The sequence below is a fragment of the Ochotona princeps genome, chromosome 22 (genome assembly GCF_030435755.1).
Source record: "Ochotona princeps isolate mOchPri1 chromosome 22, mOchPri1.hap1, whole genome shotgun sequence".
Lineage (NCBI taxonomy): Eukaryota > Metazoa > Chordata > Mammalia > Lagomorpha > Ochotonidae > Ochotona > Ochotona princeps.
The window spans coordinates 36,067,513-36,083,901 of NC_080853.1; the positions used below are offsets into that span (position 1 = coordinate 36,067,513).

The 16,389-nt window shown below is 48.7% G+C and overlaps 1 protein-coding gene across 1 annotated transcript in view; it reads right to left on the reverse strand.

The window, feature by feature from the left end:
• Positions 1-8,768, reverse strand: part of RNF24 (ring finger protein 24) — a 79,778-nt gene extending 71,010 nt beyond the window's left edge. Inside the window, exon 1 of the mRNA XM_058679621.1 lies at positions 8,545-8,768. The gene's annotated coding sequence lies outside the window, so the exon portion shown is untranslated. The remainder of the gene's footprint in view (positions 1-8,544) is intronic.
• Between the last annotated feature and the right edge of the window lie 7,621 nt (positions 8,769-16,389).

Sequence of the window (16,389 nt, forward strand, 5' to 3'; positions counted from 1 at the left end):
GCAAGCCAAATAAACAAAAACAGGATTTGGCTTGGAATAAAAATATTTCATTTGGGCCAGGTTAACCCCCACCTGCTAATGCTGGCATCCCACATGAGCTCTAGTTCATGTCCTGGCCGCTGGGAAAGCAGCAGAGGATGGTCCAGACCTTTGGTCCCTGGTACCCAAATGGGAGACTGGGAGGAAGCTCCTAGCTCTTGGCTCCTGGCTTTGGATCAGCTTAGCTCTGGCCATTGCAGCCATTTGGGGAATGAACCAACAGATGGAACACCTCTCTCTGTAAAATCTACCTTCCAAATAAAAACAAATTTAAAACTATATTTTATTAAGTGATCAAGTGAGCAAACAGCTAGGAAGTGCTATGACGCTCTGTCAAGGTGGGTCACCTTGCCAGTCTATTACGTGGGTTTATCTCAGGAATACAGGGGAAAGGAACAGGAAAACCAACCAACTGCAAAGCCAGAAACAACTGAATCCAATTCATAGCCCACTTACCCTAGGAGATAAAACACTGAGACCAGGTCACAGGCAGATCTCCCCTAGAGCAAGCCTTAATGACTGTAATTGTGATATTTTTCACTCTGCATGTTTTAATAATGATAATATTGAACTTAACATTTTTTACATTATCTCATTTGACCCATATAAGGAATGTGTAAGTTAGGTATTATTATTATTGTAATGATTGATTTTTTTTTAATTAGAAAGGCAGACTTATAAAGAGAAGGAGAGACAAAGATCTTCCATCTGCTGGTTCACTCCCAAAGAGGCCTCAAACAGTCAGAACTGAGCTAATGAAGCCAGGAGCCAGCAGTGGGTGCGGGATCTCAAGACTCTGGGCCATCCTTCATTGTCTTGCCAGCTAAGGAGCTGGATGGGAGGTGGAGCAGATGGGACATGAACCAGCAGCCACATTGGACGCCAGCAACTGGAGGTAGAGGATTAGCCAGATGAGCCTCTGTGTTAGCTCCGGTAGGTATTATTATTATTCCTATCTTCCAGATGAGCAAACAGATCAGAAAACTTGCCCAAGGTCACAAGGCAAAAAGCCAAAGAGATAGAATTAAACTTCAAGCAGTCTGATGCCAGAATCTAGGAGTAAAACTATCAATATTAAACCATACTTATGAGGGCACCAGGATAGTTCAGCTGGTTAACTCTCTGCCTTGCAGTACTGGCACCCTTATGAGCACCAGTTCATGTCCCGGCGGCTCCACTTTCCATCCAGCTCCCTGCTTGTGGCCTGGGAAAGCAGTCGAGGACGACCCAAAGCCTTGGGACCCTGCACCTGCATGGGAGACCTAGAAGAAGCTCCTGGCTCTGGATCATCTCAGCTCCAGCCACTGCAGACCTCTGGGGAGTGAACCATCAGATGGAAGATCTGTTTCTCCTTTCTGTGGATCCACCTTTCCAATAAAGCTAAATAAATCTTTAAGAAAATCACACTTACAAAAGAATGATGTGTAATATAACATTAGGAGAAAATTAACTATTATTAGCCTCCATGATTTTTTAACTCAGTAAAGCAAAAAGGGATAATTTAAAATGAAAATGGACTTTTTAGGAAAATTTCAATGTTTTTATTTGGAATGCAGAAAAAGAAAGACCCTCCATTCATGAATTCACTGCCAACACTTGTGACAGTCAGCCTGGGCTAGGCTGAGGCCAGCACCCCAGAACCCAATCTAGGCTTCCATGTGAGTGGCAGTCATTATCACGCCTCACAGGCAGCGCATTAGCAGGAAGCTGGAACTGGAAGTAAACCCAAGACTTGTGCCTAGTTCCTTGATGTGGGGTCCCAAATGAATGTCAACTCATCTTGCTAAAAACATTTTAAAAGGTTAATTTAAACATTTTTAAAGGTTGTTAGGTTAAATGTCAGTTGTCAGGGGCCAGTGTCGTGGCACAGTGAGTTAAGCCACTGCTCCACAACTGACCCAGCTCCCTGCTCATGGAACTGGAAAGCAGTGCAAGATGATCCAAGCGCTGGACACCTGCCTCTCCAAAAGGAGCCCTGGCCACTGCAATTGATCCTGGCCACTGCAGCTGATTGTCAGGCTTGGCCACTGCAGTTGACCTTCAGCCCTGGCCACTGCAATTATTTTGGGAGTGAACCAGCAGATGGAAAATCTCTCTCTCCCTGCTCTGCCTTCAAATAAATAAATCTGAAAAAGTCTGTTGTGCCCATATTGAGAAAATACTGGTGTAGATATTGTTCTAGGGAACTGAGATGTGGTCTTTGCCTTCCTGGAGCTGTCTTTCCATAGTGAAGATAAGAGACAAAATAATCAAGCAGCAGCAGCAGAATTCAAGAGAATTCAAAGAGGAGATAAGAAATATGGTTCTTTTTGAGACAGTGAAGCCAGGAGCCAGCGGTGGGTGCGCCAAAGCAACAAAAGGTATACAAAAGGGAATTAATTCATTTCATTGTTCCACTTCTACTTATTTTTTTAAAGATTTATTTATTTTTATTACAAAATCAGATATACAGAGAGGAGGAGAGACAGAGAGGAAGATCTTCCGTCCAATGATTCACTCCCCAAGTGAGCACAACGGGCCGGTGCTGTGCCGATCTGAAGCCAGGATCCAGGAACTTCTTTCCAGGTCTCCCACGTGGGTGCAGGGTCCCAAAGCTTTGGGTCGTCCTTGACTGCTTTCCCAGGCCACAAGCAGGGAGCTGGATGGGAAGTGGAGCTGCCGGGATTAGAACCGGTGCCCATATGGGATCCCGGGGCTTTCAAGGCGAGGACGTTAGCCGCTAGACCACGCCGCCGGGCCCAACTTCTACTTACTTTTAAAGATTTATTTGTTTTTATTTGGAAGGCACTTTTTACAGAGAAAGGAGAGACACACAGAGAGAAATCTTACGTCCACTGGTTCACTTCTTAAGGCGCCACAATGACTGGAGCTGGGCTGGTTCGAAAACAGGGCCTTCTTCTGGGTTTCCTCTACTGCTTTTCCAGCCCATAAGCAGAGAGTTGGGTGGGAAATGGAGCACCTGGGACACAAACCAACCTTTATATGAGATGCTGGCATTTGCAGGTGGAGGATTAGCCAGTTGAGCTATCACACTGGCTCCTGTCTGTCCCTTTTTTCCAAAAAGGATTTATTTTAATTAGAATAGATTAGCCTGTTGAACCACTATGCCAGCCCCTCATTTTCATTTTTCAGGAAGATTTATTTACTGAAATTGAAAGGCAGAGAAAGAATACAAATCTTCCATACACCAGCATACTCCTCAGATGGTTACAAAGACCAGGGCAGGGTCAAGTTCACAGCTGTGAACTCCATCCAGGGCTCCTATCTGGGTGGCAGGGCCCCAAGGACTGGGGCCATGAGCAGGGCGCTGCAGCTGACCCTCACCTGGGGTGCTGGCCTGAGTGACTCTGCTCATAATGTGCGTGCAGCATGGGGGGGTCCCCTGGGGAGCTGCTGCCAAGGCAGGAGCTGGAGTTTCGAGGGATACAAGGTAGGGAAGACATGGCTGGGCAGACAGCTAACCTCTGACACCAGGAAGGAAACACGCATAATGGGGAAGGGGCAGATGAAGAGTTTGTGTCTCAGCCCTCCCCTCAGTGAGGTATGAAACCAGCTTATGTTACAGGGAAGAGTGGGCTGCTGGCAAGCTGAAGGAGTGGGAAGATGCTCTGAATCACAGGCAGGAGCTTATTTAGACTCAGTGGTGGCTTGGCGGAGCGGCGCGGAGTGCCCACTTCAAGCTTCTGCCTCAGAGCCTTCCCTTGGAGACAGAGCTCAGCCGCTCAGGTGCACTTAATGAAAGCTAGACAAAGGATAAGTGGTCAGAGGTAGCAAAAAAAATCACACGTTACAAAGGATATTTTAAAAATAACATCCGTAAACTAAACACGAAGACAACGATCATGGTCCATGGGGTTCTATTTGGTTTAACAAAGAAACTCATGCAAACAAAATACTTGTCATATTTAGTCCTGACATTTAATCACAAAGCTTAAAATGTTCCATATATCCTCTGTGTTGATTCTAGAGATGACTTTGCTTCTTGAAGAAACTCTAATGTTAACTGATATTTTTCAATGATGATTCCACTCAGAAGTAAAAAGTGTTCTCCCACCTCCCATGAACACACACCTGTCTACAATGACGACTCTCCACATGGAAGGGTGACTTGCCCTCCCTGAGCAGCCAGCAACACAGGTGGACGATCTTTCCACCACACCAGCTCCTGACACGCTCGATGGTCATAAGATTTCATTTCTTTTTGTTCATTTAATTAAAAATTTAAAAATTATTTATTTATTTGAAAGGCAGAAAGAGACATCCCATCCTCTGGTTCACTCCTCAAATTCCCGTAACAGCCAGCCTGTGCCAAGGTGAAGCCGAGAGCTGGGCGCTGCATCAGGACTCGCCCTGGGCGGCAGGACTGAGCTGCCTGCCCAGAATGCGCATTCACAGGAGTCAGGAATACAGCCAAGACTGAAGCGCGAGCTCTCTGAACGGGAAGTGCTCGTTCCAATGGTGTGTGAACAGCTGGACTAAGTGCCCACCCCAGCTCTGCATGGTGTGTCAGCAACGCAAAGGACAACACATGGGTGAGGTGCAGTGTGTGGTTACCTGTACACACACGGTACAATCGCTGTTGGAAAATACAGCTGTCCCAAAGGCAAAAGGGACAAAACAAAGATCTCTACCAGCATCCATCACAAAATACTGACAACTCCAGAAAGAAGATGGACACAGTCTTCCAGAGCAGAAGACAGGAATGGAAGAGCATGGCTCCTTCTGAGTGCACTTCTGAGTGCAGCCATGCCTCAAAAGAGCAATCTTTAGGGATCCGCATGGTAGCCCAGGGGCTAAAGTCCTCGCCTTGCACACACCAGGATCCTTGGGACCCTGTACCCACATGGGAGACTGGGAAGAAGTTCCTGGCTCCTGGCTTCAGATCAGCTCAGTTCTAGCCGATGCGGCCGCTTGGGGAATAAATCGGTGGACAGAAGATCTTCCTCTCTGTATATCTGACTTTCCAATAAAAAATAATAATAATAAAATAGAGCAATCTTTAATTTTCAATCTAGAATTCAAAGTTGAATTAAACTAACACTGAAGTACAAAGGTAAAATGAAGGAATTTGGGAAGGAATTTCAGACTTTTAATTTTCCCTTTTTCAGGAAGCTACTAAAAGAAATATGGGAGGCATGGATCCAGGATATAGGAGACCCCACATGAGGGAGGAATTCCCAAGACGATGACAAAGGAAAAGTCCCAGGATGAGGGCGATGTGGTACTTCAGAGTGGAGGAGGAGGAGGGCTTCATCTCTCTCAGTTCTGTAAAGCAATGCGAGGATGAGTGACTGATTAAAAAAAATACTAAACCAACGGAAAAAAAAAAGAGTAATTAATTCAGAAGAAGCCAGTGGTCCAAGAAGGAAATATAGTACTAATTCCCTGCATAGCTCATCTGTGAGTTAACAGGACACTGTCACAGACTGAAGGCTCACGGTATGGGGACTGAGGCATGGCTACACAGACCCAGACTGCCGAAGGCGAGAAGCCAGGACACAGGAGCACAAACACTGCAAATGCTGTCACCGCAAGGGTCAGCAGTGACAGAGCTGGACCACAGAGATCACTGCTTAGGACACAAGCTAACATATTACAATAGCATTCTGCTGACTTTAGAATAAACTGCTATTTATCCACATTGCTAGGAGGATAATGGATCCAGGTTTTGGTTAACAAAGTGTCAGGCTAGCATGCGCCAGGGTCCCATATGGGCGCTGATTCATGTCCAGGCTGCTGCACTTCCCATGCAGCTCCCCGCTTGTGGCCTGGGAAAGCAGCCCAGGATGGCTGAAAGCCTCGGGCCCCTGCACCTGCATGGGAGATCCTGAAGAGGCTCCTGGCTTCGGACTGGTGCAGCTCCAGGTGTTGTGGCCACTTTTGGAGTGACCCAGTGGATGGAAGATATTTCTGTCTCTCCTGTCTCTATAAATCTGACCTTTCAATAAAAATGCATAAATCTTAAAAAAAAAAGTACCGCTATAGATGCTACCAACATCACTAACATTAGTATTCTAGTGAATGTCAATCATGCATTTACTATATCATTGATCCAAATCAAACCTATTTGAAGATACAGAAGCCACTTTAGAATTTTCCCACCATCCCCATACCACAAAAATGCTCAGCTTGGGGCTGTGTGATTAACAGGGCTGGTTAGGACTCTGATGATCTAAAAAATAGCTTCCAAAATTAAAGTTCCATGAAACTGTGGTACTATTCCATTTATACTATTGTTTATCCAACAACTTCCCTTCATGGTTAAAGGAATGCCTAAAAAATGTTTTAGTCAAGACAGGCAGTTGATAAATGTATTCGGGTTGTTTCGATATTTGTAACACTAGTTAACAAACCTCTTTTTAGAAAAATTCTGAAATCCATCCACTGATATTAAAATTTCATTTACTCACAAAGGTAAAACTTCATTTTTATCATTAAATCACAAATTTTCCAACTAAAAAGTGAACTTTTGAAACAAGATTTTCTTTTTATTTCAAAAGTCAGATTTACAGAGAGGAGAAAGATCCTTGACCCATTGATTCACCCCCCCCAAGTGGCCTCAACGGCTGCAGCTGAGCTGATCTGAGCTGAGCTGGTCTCCCACACGGGTGCAGGGTCCCAAGGCTTTAGGCCATCCTTGACTGCTTTCCCAGACCACAAGCAGGGAGCTGGAAGGGAAGTGGAGCAGCCGGGACACAAACAGGTGACCACATGGGATCCTGGTATGTGCAAGGTGAAGACTTTAACCGCTAGGCTACTGTGCCTGGCCCTGAAAAGTGAACTTTCCAAGTCTTACTCTCCCCCCTCCAATTTAAACACAGTCACATAATGTCAGATTTTTACCAACAATTATGGATCCTCACCCAACCAATGGAAAATTTCCCCCAAAGCAAAGGTTTTAGAAAAAGGGGGAAATATACATAAGCATATGTTGTGGGAAATCACTTGGTTTATATTTCACTTCGCACTGCAAAAACAAATTAAAATAGAAGTGATTCAAAAATAATCCTAGAGAATCTTAATGACAACAGAACCTATCCATTCATTCCTATACCCAATATAAGCTGCTCCCAGATTGTTAACTATTGCTCTTTTAGACCGAAAAAAAAAAACAAACCGAAGTATTTTGGAAGTGTGATTCTTGTAACCGAGCTTAGCTAATTTCTCATCACAGCAAAAGTTAAGGGTAAACAGAAACCGAAAATCATCAAAGCAACAGCTATCTTCGGAAATCTAGGTAATTTGGTGTAAAGAATATAGCCAGGACAGCCGCTGTTACCACAGCCTTCCAAGCTGTGCCTCTCGGCAACAGTCCCACCCAGCCAAAGTCTGGGGGGACCTGCAAACCTCCCCTCTTTGGGGCTGAGGACAATGAAGAGGGGAAAAGGTGTTCTGTTTTGCAACAGGCCTGTAAGAGGAGCCATTGAGCTGAACTGCACCACCAGACAACAGAACGGGAAAATGCAGATCAAAGCAAGGGCACAAGTCGGGGGTAATAAGCAATAAAACCCTTTGCCAGAGCACCGAGGCGGGTGCAGCGGGGAGGGGGAGAACCTGCTGGACCACCTTCTGTGAACACCAGAGGCCTGAGCTGCAGCGCAGAGCGGCAGTATCCTAGAAACAAGGACAGCCGTATTCCCGCAGCGCCAAGACATCTCCAAGCAGCGCCCTGCACGCCGGCAGCACTGTGGGGTGCATTGCCCCTCAAGCCCCCAGAGGCGGAGGGGGAACACAGGCTGTGCAGGGCCGCATCGGGCACAGGTGCCACCCAGCCGTAGGCCCCGCAAACAAAGGCGGGCTCTCCATCCTCCGGCCTAGGGCAGCAGAGGATGCGGCCACCATCTGCCTTTCATTAGCGAGGAAGCCCAGCCAGCCCTGACCACTACCAGGCACGCTGTGACAACCAGCCACAAAGAAAGGAGAGCAGGGCACCCCCAGCAGGAAAACCCGCGCCGCCCGCGACCCCCGCCAGCCGCGTCCTCCACGCCTTGGGACCCCAGTCCACCGCCCGCGTCCTCCACGCCTCGGAACCCCATCCCACCGCCCGCGATCCCCGTGTCCACCGTCCACAACCCCCGCCGGCCGCGTCCTCTACACCTCGGGACCCGCACCCACCTTCCCCATCCTCCACGCCTCAGGACCCCGTCCACCGCCCGCATCCCCCACGCCTCGGGACCCCCGTCCACTGCCCGCGTCCTCCATGCCTCGGGACCCCCGTGCACCGCCCGCGACCCCCGCCAGCCGCGTCCCCCACGCCTCGGAGACCCCCATGCACCGCCCGCATCCTTCACGCCTCGGGAACCCCGTCCCCCACGCCTCGGGACCCCCGTCCACTGCCCGCGTCCTCTACGCCTGGGGACCCCAGCCCACCGTCCCCGTCCTCCACGCCTCGGGACCCCCGCCCCGCCGCTGGGCTGCGCGGCCCCAGGTCCCCTCAGCATCCCGGCCCGGGACCCGCCCCAGCACGGGGGCGGCGGTCCGCCCTGCGTCTCCCCGCGCACTCACCCGGGCGCGCCGGCGGCGGCGGCGGCGGAGGCGGCTGGGGGCGGGCGAGCAGGGCTGCGGGCCGCGGGCGGGCGTCGGACGGCCGGGGGTGGGCGTGCAGGGCTGCCCGGCGGCCGGGGACGGGCGTGCAGGGCTGGGGGCTCCGCCAGCTCCGCGCGGCTGAGGTGGTGGCGGCCGACTGTGAGCTCCGCGGCCCCGGGCGAGGGGCGGGCCCGGAGGGGGAGGGGCGGCCGCCGCGCCTCTCATTCATGCGGCGGGGGCGGGGTGAGGGACCCGGATGCCCGGGCAGTGCCCGCCCACCTCGCGAAGGGCGCGGTGGCTTCAGAATCTGCAGCGCGCAGGCGCGGCGCGGCGCTGCTTGCCTGAGGCCTGGTGGTGTCCTGGTCCTCGTGTCCCATTGGCCCGGTCGCACGGGTGGAGTTTGGCTAGGTGGCTTTTGTTGCTGGGCTGTGGAATAGTTTTGCTTGCCTTATACATTTCTTAAAAGTAAAAGCTTGGAACTCCACCTCCTTCCTGACAAGCATCCTGAGAGTCCCCTGGGACATGGGGGTGGTAATTAGTTTGGTGGCGAGACAGCACAAGCACCCCCTCTTCCATCTGTCCCTCCTGCTGCAGCAACGCTCAGCCGAGTGCCGGGACTGTGGTGATGGATGAGACCCACACTTTCCAGATGGTGGAGAGAAGTGTGCAGGAAATTGCATTATTTTGCTTAGGGCAGGCAAGAAATGGAGGCGGCAGGCTCAGCCCTTGCCGTGATGCAGCTCCAAGGCTCTGTGAAAGCCCACCGTGTGCACGCTGTTGAGTGTGTGTTCCACTGTCTGCATGCCTCCGAGTGTGCATTCCACCGTATGAATGCTTCTAAGTGTGTGTTCCACCGTCTGCATGTTTCTGAGACGTCCTGTGGCTCCTGGCCCTTTGGCCATGGCTCATGGATCTGGAGTTTGCACTTGCCTCAGCCTCCCCCTCTGAAACCTCAACCGAATGTGTGGACCTTACATCTCAGGTCACCCGCACTCACCCGGTCTGCTCAGTCCCCGTGGCCCATTCTGAGAGTCCCCTCTCATAAGCCAAAAACCTCCCAGTGGCTTAGCTTTGGGAAACAAAGTCATTCGTGAAAAGGACCTACGAGCTTCTTCTTTCTCCTTTGGCCAACCATGAACCTTTAAAGCAAGGAGGAAACAAAGAAAGAAACATGGGGGACCGTCTCAAGAAAATAAACAGCCCCCAATAATTACTGGCCTCCAAGGCGAAAGAGTCATGTGCTTGGGAAAGTGTGGCAAAAAGAAGAGGTGGGAGACCATCTCCCGCTGCGTCTTTCCAGCCTTCCCAGACAACCTGGCTCAGCTGAAGTGGCTGCATGCAGACAGGGATGCCCAGTGGGCCTGCCAATGCGGCTCTGTCCACATCACACTTCCTCCATGGAGAGTCCCTGGGCTTTTGCACAATCCTAATCTGATCTCCTGAATTGCCCATCTGCCCGGAGTTTCTGTCTTTTTGTCTTTCCCCACCTGATCTGGTACTTCAGGTCTCCTTTTCCAGCCATTTCCAGAACGCCCCGCAGCGTGTCACCTTGATGGCTGTATTTCCTGCTATCCTTTCTGGGACTGACTTCCACCTAGCAATAGGCAGAGGATTTTAAGACAGTGGGAGTTGCTCTGTGTGACACTGTGCTGGAGCCAGAGAGTGGACAGCTCCAAGGAGCCTTGATGTGAACAATGGACTGTGATCCTGCAGTCTGGGTTTACCAGTTATGACAGATGTGCCACCATGGTGGGGGATGTTTATCAGGGGAGAGCCTGTGCCTGCATGGGGGCTGGAGAGACTAGAAAACTGCTATTAAAACATTAAGTCTTTGGGACTGGCAGAGTGGCCTCACGTGGCTAATCCTTCACTTCCAAGCATGGTATCCCATGTGGTCTCTGGCTCATGTCCCACCTATTTTGTTTCTCACCCAGTTCCCTGCTTAAATAATAATAAAGATAAAATTAAGTCTTTTTAAAAAAGATTTGTTTTTTCAGAAAGTCAGACATACAGAGAGAAAGAGGGACAGAGAGGAAGATCCTCCATCCGTTGATTCACTCCCCAAGTGGCTGCAATGGTCAAAACTGCACCAATCCGAAGGCAGGAGCCTCTTCTGGGTCTCCCACATGGGTGCACAGTCCCAAGGCTTTGAGCCATCCTTGACTGCTTTCCCAGGTCACAAGCAGGCTTTGAGCCATCCTTGACTGCTTTCCCAGGTCACAAGCTGGATGGGAACCGGGCTGCTGGGTTCTGAACCGGCACCAATATTGAATCCCGAAGCATGCAAGGCAAGGACTTTAGCTGCTGGGCTACCATGCCAGGCCCAAAATTAAGTCTTTCTAGTTGCTTTTAAGATGAACTCTTCCATTCCAAGCCACCCATGAGCAGAACTGCCTTGGGACTCCCCATCTATGCTGTAGGAGTGACCCTGTCAACGCTAGACACCCTTGACTCCCCCTATTCACCTTCATATTTTTTCATCCCTTACCAGAATGTGAGTACTTTAACAGCAAGAGGAATGTGTCCCCAGGACCTAGCCTTTGATGGATACATAGCATGTCCAATGCTATGGTTATTAGTGGAGGTGATGTGGGCCAAGGAGGTTCCACAATGAGGAGACAGACTAAGCCCCTTTTCTTTCCTCTCCTCCTCTGTGGCTTCCTTCTTCTGGTTTGTGTTTGTAAATTTGTTTTGTTTGTTAAGGAAGCTTGGCTGGTAATCACTAGTCCAAACAGGTTGTAGGTAGAGGGTGGAGAGTTTCCAGTTAATATTCTTTGTCCTTAAAAAATTGAAAGAGTGAGAGAGGGAGAAGGGAGGGTAGATAGAGAGAAAGAGGAGAGAGAGAAAGAGAGAGAGACAGAGAATGGATAAATGTAAGGAGTAGCAGCCATGTCTGATTGCTACTTTCAAGGAAGTCCAACTTAATAAAATCATGTTGAAGCCTCAGCTTTTGTGGTCATGAGCAAAGTCTCCTCCTAGAACCTGACCTCCTCATTACCCAAGTGACAGGACCCTGTCCTTCTGTCATTGGCAATGGGTTCTTGTCTGTCCTTCTGTCCTCAGCAGGAGGTTCTCCTCAGCCATGGGTTCTCCTTAGCAGTGGCTCTCCTCACAGTGGGCTCTTGTCTGTCCTTCTGTCATCAGCCATGGGTTCTCCGCAGCCATGGTTTCTCCTCAGCAGTGGGTTCTCCTCACAGTGGGTTCTCCTCAGCAATGGGCTCTTGTCTGTTCTTCTGTCCTCAGCAAAGGGTGCTCCTCACAGTGTGTTCTCCTTACAGTAAGTTCTCCTCAGCCATGGGTTCTCCTCAGTTGTGGGTTCTCCTCTCAGTGGGTTTTTGTCTGTCCTTCTGTCCTCAGCCATGGTTCTCCTCAGCCAGAGTTCTCCTCACAGTGTGTTCTCCTCACAGTAAGTTCTCCTCAGCCTCGGGTTCTCCTCAGCCACGGGTTCTCCTCACAGTGTGTTCTCCTCACAGTGGGCTCCCCCAGCCATGGGTTCTCCTCAGCCACGGGTTCTCCTCATAGTGGGTTCTCCTCAGCAGTGGATACTTGTTAGTCAGGTTTGTAACCTCCTGGTGTTTCCAGCTGCAGATTGACCTGCTGGTGTCTGGACACTGAGGGGCAAGGTAGTTGTTTTTTTGGGTGGTCTAGGTGAGCATCCTGAAACAGCAGCAAATGGATATTCCAGGATTTAGAGTGGTGGCTTTTCTAGTTAGCACTGGGTGTGGGGTGGGGGGAGACTTTCCTGTCCACCTCCTGTCATGGATTGAATGTGTCCCTCAAAGTTCACATATAGAAAGCTCATTCCCTAATGTCATACTGAGGTAAGACTTTTCAGATGTGACTAGCTCTCGAGGACACGGCTGTCATGAATGGAGTAATGTCATTCTTGTGGGAGTGAGTTTGTCACAAAGCACAAGTTCAGTCACCTCCACTCTCTTATTTCCTGCTCCTTGTTCCTCCTGTGCATTCAGGAGTTTGTGCACATAGTCTCCTGCCTTTCCTGTGTCCACCAGGGCTGATGTTGAAGGAAGGCCTCCGCGAGATGCTGGACCTTCACTCTTGGGAATTCCCAGACTCCAGAAGTGTACAAAACAAAGCTTTAATTTATTTTTTTTTTCAGGAAATTACCTAATCTTAGCTATTCTGTTACATCAACACAAAGCGTACTAAGATACCCCTTCCCAACCCCCCATCCTTCTCTTCTTTTACTTCCTTTAAAGCATTTTCTCACCCCCAACCCATCTCAGAAAATGCTGTTCCTCATCATGTGGGGTTCGAAGTCCTTCAAGGCTCCTCTGGGGGAAAAAAAAGTGACATCTGATTTTGAGTGAAACATGTGCCCACCTTTCTGGCTGGGAACCATAGCAGGAGCATGGTCTGGTGTTAGTCATCTTGGCATCTGACACTGCCTGAACGGTGATGGCTGTTTTAGTCTTTGAAACAGAGGCCAGAGACACAGCCATGTGCCAGGTTCTGTTGGGGACTGTGGAGGGAAAAGCGTCTTTGAGCTGCCAGGAAGCCAACAGTGAAAAGTGAACGCCTAGAAGACTATCACCTCTGAGTGGCAATCAATGATAGCATCTCTGGAGAATGCCATGCCGTACCCCTGGAATCAAACCCAGGCATCCAATCAGAAACATAGAATGTGGATATGGGGTGATGTGCAAAGAAAGAACTAAAAGATGAGTGGGTTTCAATGCTCAATGAAGCATGTTAGTTCAGGGAGTATCTGTTTATACTTGGACTTGTTCTTAGTATTTCCCATTGTTGTATACTTTTCAGCTTAGCATTCTTTATGAGTTAGCTGTTAACATATTTAATTTTAAAAGCCATATTGCATTTAGTATCTATCAACATAAAGGAATCTGTTATTCAATTATAACACAATTCAATTTTATTGCATCTTAGGGAGGACCCCAGAGTGGAGCAGGAGGGCAGGAGGAGGCTTGTATCCCAACCCTGAAGACTCCCAGATCCTCACGAAGGACTATCAGTACGAGCACCGAGGACTACATCCCTACTGCCAAGGAGACCACGGGGAAATGGAGTGCCTTTGGAGGCCAAGAACTCTGAGGTCACCCACCCCCATTTGGATCTACCACATGGGATGGAAGAAGCCCAAGTCCTGCCTTGCAGGATCCAAGGTCATTGGAACGACAACCAGGATCCCTGAGCAGTCCGCAGAAACAGAAGAACAGTAAACCTCCTTCAGGACTAGGGAGAGGAGCTTTCTCTGGTCCTTGCCTGCTTCCAACTTTGGGTCCCCACCCTCTCTCGTAATGACCATCAAGATCCCTCCAGAAACCCCTCAAAACAAACAAACAAACAAACAAACAAACAAACTAGAATAGATAGACAGAGAATAACAAGGAAAGCTTAGAAACAGACAGGAAACGGTCAGCGGGGATGCACCTATAACTCACTGGGTGGGACACAAAGATTACTCACTCCTCACTGGGGTATTGAAGATTTCTCTGCACACCCCTCCTATAACTGTTCACCTAAACTGTTGACATATGTCTTGTTATAGAGTTAGACTACCCAAATAACAGCCAGGTTCAGAGAAAACATGCTTCAATGCTATAAACTGCTAAATACTAAAACTAAAATAGACATGAGACAGCTGAATGGCAATCTATAGCCATTTTAAGGTGTATAGAACACTGTTGAATATAAACCAAAATTGAAATGTCTATGAAGAAGTCACAGGTTGTGGTTGAGAACCTGCGTTTTCCTATTAACATATTGGTTAATCAGTACCATGTCAATTAATGCCATAATGTTGTAATTGGTTGTAAATATTATGTTGGGGCTTTTAATTGATTGGGATGATACTCTGCTGGCTCTACCTTCAAACCAGAGATGGTCTCACCAAGAAACTATTGAACTTACCAGAACAATAAGATGCTGGACTGTATGCTTGGTAAATACCTCCAATGAAAGAATCTCAACTGAATTTGAACTATGGCAATGCAACAAGGTGGAGCAATCCACCGTGGGGGGAGGGTTTAGGGAGGGGTGGGGGGCATCCCAGTGCATATAAAAATGTACCACATAATGCAATGTAATTAATAAAAAAGTGTATATAAAAATAATAAAAAAATTTTATTGCATCTTAACCTTCATACCACGTCTAGTTTGGAAAATGATAGGGTTGTGGCATAAAAAGTTAATCCCATAGGTATAATTCAAGTATCAGTTGCTCCATTTCCAATCCAGTTTCCTAATAGTGTTCCTGGAAAGTCAGTGGAGCATGGCCCAAGGGCTTGGGCCCCTGCACGCATGTGGGAGACCTAGGAGAAAGTGCTGGGTCCAAGCCTTGGCCTGGCTCACCCTGTTTGAGCTATTTAGGGAGTGAACACCAGATGGAAGATTTGTTTCTCCCCTTCTCTCTGTAACTCTGCAGTTCAAACAGATAAATAATTAAATATCTTAAGAAATTAAGATTTCCAGATCCTTATAAAAGTCTGATCAAATAAATTCATTGTAAACAAAAACCAAAACCCCAGAGGGTAAGAATCAAAGGTAGTCCACAGCCCTACCCTGTACCTGTCCTCTCTATCTGGCGGGACCCGCCACCTGTTGATGGTGAGTTTTGTACCAGAAAAGCTTGTCTGCTACTGGTCATCGCTTGACAGCTGAATTATCTGCAGTTATGAACAACTCTGCAAGGGTGGATCATACAATGCTTGGGCTACTTCATTTGGGTCAGCAAAGAATCCCCTCATTTCTACAAGATCAGATGCAGGGGCATCCAGAAATCTCAGAGACTCCTCCTGCTTCAATCCATCCCAATGAGCCTCCCTTCTCATCATCTGTTGGCCCTCTTGCTGGGGGAGACCCTGTCTATGGAGGGGTGGATGACATCTCACACACAGGATGTGTGTGCATTACTACAAAGCAGCAGAGTGGGGAGGGACATGCATGGTAGCACGTTTGGTCCTGGCTGTGTGTCCCCCAGTGAAGGAGAGGGGAGCCAGAGATTCCGTTTCCCCAGTGACCAACAAGGTCCACACAGGCCCAATCGCGTAAAGGGAACTCAGAGCTACTGAGCATAGAAATGTGTTTACGATTCCACATGGGAGCTCCTGAACTGAGGTTCACAGTGGAGACAGAGGCGCAATCCCCAAGAATGGTGATCTGCTGAGACTCCCTGGTGCACTGGAGGACACCTGTCCTTGTGTATAGACTCCGAGACCGGAGTTTAGCAGCAGGTAATGTGTTTGGGAGGTGGTCCTAGGAAATAGGCATGAAGAAGTGCAGACAGTGAGATCTGGAACGAGGAGAAGTCAATTCTAAGGTGTATCAATTGACTAATGACTGTCATAGACAACTGGGCGCAGTTCTACTGGGAACTCATAGAGGAATGCTTTGTAAGAGCTCGAGCATCATCCTCCTGGGTGATGAGGACCGGGGGGTATTGATCCACTGGTTTCAATCTCCCCATTGCCCTGTTTCAGGATACGTCTGTGGAGGTAGACAAGCTGTCCAGCTCTGCTTTTGCCATTGCCATCACCCCTGGAAGATGCCTGTCAATACCGCTTCTGTTTCACCTGACTTCTCCCACTCAGTTGTGTCAAGGCCTCTTCTCTCTGCTGGCTTCTTGACTGTGAGCTGAAAAGAGGAGGAAGTAAAATGGGATGATGGTGTCTTTGCTCATAGTTTGTTCTCAGAAAAAGGAACTACGGTAATTTTCTTCTTTCTCTAGTTCAACCTATCTGGTCTACCCAAGTCGCTCTAAGCCAACAACACTGGATTGTAAAACAAGGGACAAGAAAGAGGGACACAGCAAGAGGGTGAGTAGGCTTTCTGGAATGTTCTTTT